This window comes from Gossypium hirsutum, chromosome A02 (assembly GCF_007990345.1).
Source record: "Gossypium hirsutum isolate 1008001.06 chromosome A02, Gossypium_hirsutum_v2.1, whole genome shotgun sequence".
NCBI lineage: Eukaryota > Viridiplantae > Streptophyta > Magnoliopsida > Malvales > Malvaceae > Gossypium > Gossypium hirsutum.
In genome coordinates, this window is record NC_053425.1 from 73,705,695 (window position 1) to 73,711,694 (window position 6,000).

Here is a 6,000-nt window from a genome sequence, read left to right on the forward strand (position 1 = left end):
ATTAATTGAATGCTGTCCGGGCTAAGTCCCGAAGGCTTTGTGCTAAGCGAATATATCCGGACTAAGATCCGAAGGCCTTTGTGCGAGATACTAAATCCGGGTTAAGTCCCGAGGGCATTCGTGCGAGTTATTAAAGCCGGGTTAAGTCCCGAAGGCATTCGTGCGAGTTGTTAAATCCGGGTTACGTCCCGAAGGCATGGTGTGAGTTACTAAAACCGGGCTATGTCCCGAAGGCATTTGAACGAGGAGCTATATCCGGTTAAATCCCGAAGGTACGCGAATTGGTAACGAATGAGCTTGCTGTAAAATTCCAGCGAATATTCGAAAAACATCCCAATATGGGGATATGTTACGTATGTGTTGAATTAAATCGAGCCCTTACAAATAAATGTTCGCTCAGTTGATAAACGAGCTATCGGCCTTCGGCTAAGTTAGTCTATTGTGTATGTGTATAAGGGTTGTTAATGTTGTGAAGCAAGTTTAAAATCGATAAATTGCGTATTATGAAATATTCCGTTTAGCTAAAATGTGTGATATTCTTTGTGCATGCTGGAATTCCTTGCTCAAACTTACTAAGCATAAATTGCTTACTCGTTACATTGCTCCTCTGTTTTATAGATTTTTGGTTCTCCAGCTATCGGACTCGGGATCTTGAAGTCGAAGTCGCCCACACTATCAAAGGCTCTTTTGGGTACTATTTTGGTTGAATTTTGTTATGGCATGTATAGGACTACCCGTTGTTGTCTTTCGAGTACTTTATGAAATGTATAAGTGTACAGCCATGCGAAAATGGCTTGTAGAAGTGGAGTATGGCATTAGACCATTCGTATTTATGAATGTATAGATGGTTTCATGATGTAACTATGTGGGAATGGAAGTGTTGAGCAAATGATCAGCCACTAGAATGGCTAAGTATGATCATATGTGGGCTTATGTATGACAAGGCCCTAGTTGGTCCATGAAACCCCAAATTAGGTAAGGTTCACTTTGAAAACAGAAGCTGATAGCAGCAGTGGTGTGGATTGGAAAAATCACCAGAATTCGTAGGAGTGGAATTAAATAGTGAATAAATTATGTAATCGAACCTTGATGAATCTACTTTCATATGGAAGTAACGAAACAATTATAGGAACAGTACAGAAAGAGATATTCGGGTTCTTGTGGAACAGGGCCAGAACAGTTTCTGGATTCACTGTTCCGCCTTTGGAAATTCACTATAAATTGACCAGAGATAATTAGGGGTCATACCATATATGTATGGATTCCTCTCTGAGTCTAGTTTCCATAGAAACAAACGGCATCAGTATTGAAGCTCTGTGCAGAGAGATATCCCAGTCGTAATGGGAAAAGGTCAGTGTAGTCGACCCCTGTAACATGGGAGACTTTGACTAATAAACTGTACTAATTGGCCCGACCAAAAATTCTAGAAAAAAATCCATAGGTGGGGACATGAGTCTAGTTTCAGGGAAAAATCACAAAACTGATTTTTGAGTTGTGAAACTCAAGATATGATTTTTGAAGCGACTAGTACTCAGACTGGGCAGTGTCTGGAAAAATTTTTCAAAGTTTGTTAACATCTCGTGTCCGACTCCGGTGTCGGTCTCGGGTTCGGGGTGTTACATTTTATTGGTATCAGAGCTACGGTTTAGTCGATTCTAGGACTACCGTAATGTTTTGGGTCTAGCTATACATGCCATTTATGTGATTACTTGATAGTGTGGTGATTTCTGACAATCGTAAATGTGTTTATTTATAGTAATGGATCCCGATCGTGACCGAGAAGTAGCTGATGATCTTGAGAGTGTAGCGCCTGCTCCCGCACAAGGGACAGTGCCGGCGGACTCTCAACCTAATGCTAGTAATCAGAATGATGAAGCTAGACAAGCATTCTATAGTGTGATGAATGATTGGTTTAACCAATACATTCGAACTAATATGGCTGTTCCACAACCTCCATTCCCGACAAATACTACCCCCGCACCTACAATACCACCGGTAACGGACCAAATAAGGTCAAATAAGCCCCCAGTTGACAGAATCCGAAAACATGGGGCTACTGAATTTAAGGCTATGGATAGCGATGATGCCGAGCAAGCTGAATTTTGGCTGGACAACACTATCCGGGTACTCGATGAGCTATCTTGTACACCCGATGAATGCCTAAAGTGTGCTATCTCCTTGCTACGTGATTCTGCCTACTATTGGTGGAGTACTCTGACTTCTATTGTGCCCCGAGAGCAAGTAACTTGGGAGTTTTTCCAAACTGAGTTTCGGAAAAAGTATATCAGTCAGAGATTTGTTGATCAAAAACGGAAGGAATTTCTTGAGCTTAAGCAAGGCTCCATGTCGGTTACTGATTACGAGCGAAATTTGTTAGACTTAGCAAATACGCTCGGGAATGTGTTTCGTCCGAAGCTATTATGTGTAAACGCTTCGAGGATGGGCTGAATGAAGATATAAAGATGTTCGTTGGCGTTCTTGAAATACGAGAGTTCGTGGTACTTGTTGAACGAGCTTGTAAAGCCGAAGAGCTTAGAAAAGAAAAGCAAAGAGTTGATGAGGGAACTGGAGAGTTTCGTAAAGATCCTCGGAAGGTCTCTTCAACAGACATCGAAGAGATTTCGAGATGATGCGGGCCAGTTTAGAGGCACTTCGGGCCTTTTGGACGAGATCGTGATCGACCCCCTGTGGGTACACGAGGCACTTCGGTCGCCAGTATTGGGAATGAACGTCGAGACAGGATGAAATGCCGATATTGCGGTAAATGGCATTCGGGGAGTTGTAGATTTCCTGACCGCTCCTGTTACAAATGCGGATCAGTGGACCACTTCATTAAAGATTGCCCGAGGTTGTCGGGGCAGAATGCAAATCAGAGTGGGAGACCGGGTGCTACCACTGCTCGAGGTAGACCATCTGGAAATATGGGCAATGCTGGTGGTGGTCAGAGAGGATCTAGAGATGATATAACCAGATCCGAAGCCCGTGCGCCTGCTAGAGCTTATGCTATACGTGCCCGCGAGGATGCTTCTTCGCCTGATGTTATTACCGGTACATTCACCCTCTTTGATACTAATGTAATTGCTTTGATTGACCCCGGTTCTACTCATTCTTACATATGTGAAACCTTAGCATCCAGTAAGACTTTACCTATTGAGTCTACTGAGTTCGTAATTCGGGTGTCAAATCCCTTGGGTCGTTACGTGCTTGTCGACAAAGTGTGTAAGAAATGTCCCCTGGAAATTCGAGGTTCCTGTTTCCCGGCGAACTTGATGCTCTTGCCGTTTGATGAATTTGATGTTATCCTTGGTTTGGATTGGTTGACCGCGCATGATGCGATTGTGAATTGCAAGAGCAAGACAATTGATTTGAGATGCGCAAATAACGAAGTAGTCCGAATTGAGTCTGCGGACTTAGAGGGGATGCCAGCTGTAATATCAGCAATGTTGGCACAGAAATATGTAAGAAAAGGGTGCGAAGCATACCTTGCGTATGTACTTGGTGACAAAGAATTAGAAAAGAAACCTGAATCTGTGCCGGTGGTTTGTGAATACCCGGATGTTTTTCCGGAAGAATTACCGGGTTTACCACCTGTTCGGGAGGTAGAGTTTGGTATTGAGCTTGTACCTGGGACTACGCCGATTTCGATAGCTCCGTATCGTATGGCACAACCGAGTTAAAGGAGTTGAAAGCTCAGTTGCAAGAACTGACGGATAGAGGTTTCGCTCGACCAAGTTTCTCACCTTGGGTGCACCAGTATTGTTCGTGAAAAAGAAGGACGGAACCATGAGGTTGTGCATTGACTATCGTCAGCTGAATAAAGTGACGATAAAGAACAAATATCCGTTGCCGCGCATCGATGATTTGTTCGACCAACTGAAGGGAGCCTCAGTGTTCTCAAAATAGATTTGAGATCGGGCTATTATCAGTTGCGAATCCGAGATTCAGATATTCCCAAAACTGCCTTCAGAACGAGATATGGTCACTACGAATTCTTAGTGATGCCGTTTGGGCTCACTAATGCCCCTGCAGTATTTATGGATTTGATGAATCGGATCTTCAGACCGTATTTGGATCGGTTCGTAGTGGTGTTCATTGATGACATTTTGGTCTATTCAAGAGACGAGACCGAACATGCTGAGCATCTGAGGCTAGTGCTGCAAATTTTGCGGGATAAGCAGTTATATGCTAAGTTCAGTAAGTGTGAGTTCTGGTTAAGAGAGGTTAGCTTCTTGGGTCATGTGGTATCCGCGTCGGGTATTCGAGTTGACCCAAATAAAATTTCAGCCATACTTGACTGGAAACCTCCGAGAAATGTTACTGAAGTTCGGAGCTTTTTGGGGCTCGCCGGTTATTACCGACGATTTGTGAAAGGTTTCTCGATGATAGCCACACCAATGACGAAGCTACTTCAAAAGGATGTTAAGTTCGAGTGGACGGAGAAATGTCAGAAAAGTTTCGACCAACTGAAAACTCATTTGACTGAAGCTCCAATTTTGGTGCAACCCGAATCAGGTAAAGAGTTTGTCATTTATAGTGACGCATCCCTACTTGGGTTGGGTTACGTATTGATGCAAGAAGGTCGAGTCGTGGCCTATGCGTCGAGACAATTGAAGCCACACGAGAGGAATTATCCGACCCATGATCTCGAACTAGCTGCCATCGTGTTTGCTTTAAAATATGGCGACATTATCTGTTTGGTGAGAAGTGCCATGTATTTTCGGATCACAAAAGTCTCAAATATTTGATGACTCAACGAGACTTGAATCTGCGACAAGACGTTGGCTTGAGTTGTTGAAAGATTACGAGCTTGTCATTGATTACCACCCGGGAAAGGCTAACGTGGTTGCGGACGCCTTAAGCCGGAAGTCATTGTTTGCTTTACGAGCGATGAACGTGCATTTGTCTGTTCTACCAGACAGTGTGTTAGTAGCTGAATTAAAAGCTAAACCATTATGACTCACCAAATTCGTGAAGCTCAGAAAGTCGATGATGAATTGGTTGCAAAACGGGCTAAGTGTTTTCCGAACGAGGAATCGGAGTTTCAATTGATGATGAGATTGTTTGAGGTTTAGAAATCGTTTGTGTGTTCCAAGGAATTCGGAACTCATTTCGATGATTCTGAACGAAGCCCATTGTAGCCGAATGTCAATTCACCCGGGAGTACGAAAATGTACAATGATTTGAAACGTCAATTTTGGTGGCATGGTATGAAACGGGACATCTCTGACTTTGTTTCGAGATGTTTAATATGTCAACAAGTGAAAGCGGAACATCAAGTGCCTTCAGGATTACTCCAGCCGATCATGATACCCGAGTGGAAATGGGATCGAGTCACAATGGACTTTGTGTCCGGACTGCCCTTGTCAGCAAGTAAGAAGGATGCGATATGGGTTATTGTTGATAGACTGACTAAGTCGGCTCATTTCATCCCCGTACGTACGGATTTTCATTGGAGAAACTAGCTGAATTGTACGTTTATCAAATTGTGAGATTACACGGGGTACCTGTTTCTATCGTGTCGGATAGAGATCCGAGATTCACCTCACGATTTTGGAAGAAATTGCAAGAAGCTCTGGGTACCAAGCTGCATTTTAGCACTGCTTTTCACCCCAAACCGATGGTCAATCCGAGAGGATAATTCAGATACTTGAGGATATGTTGAGATGTTGCATCCTCGAGTTCAGTAGTTCATGGGAACGGTATTTACCTTTGATTGAATTCGCTTACAACAATAGTTTTCAATCAAGTATTAAGATGGCACCTTACGAGGCTTTGTACGGTCGTAAATGCCGTACACCATTGTTTTGGACCGAGCTCGGTGAAAGCAAAATTTTCGGAGTTGATTTGATTAGAGATGCTGAACAGAAAGTAAAGGTAATCCGTGAAAGTCTGAAGGTAGCCACGGATCGTCATAAATCGTACGCAGATTTGAAACGAAAAGACATCGAGTATCAGGTGGGAGACAAAGTGTTCCTTAAGGTTTCACCTTGGAAAAGATAT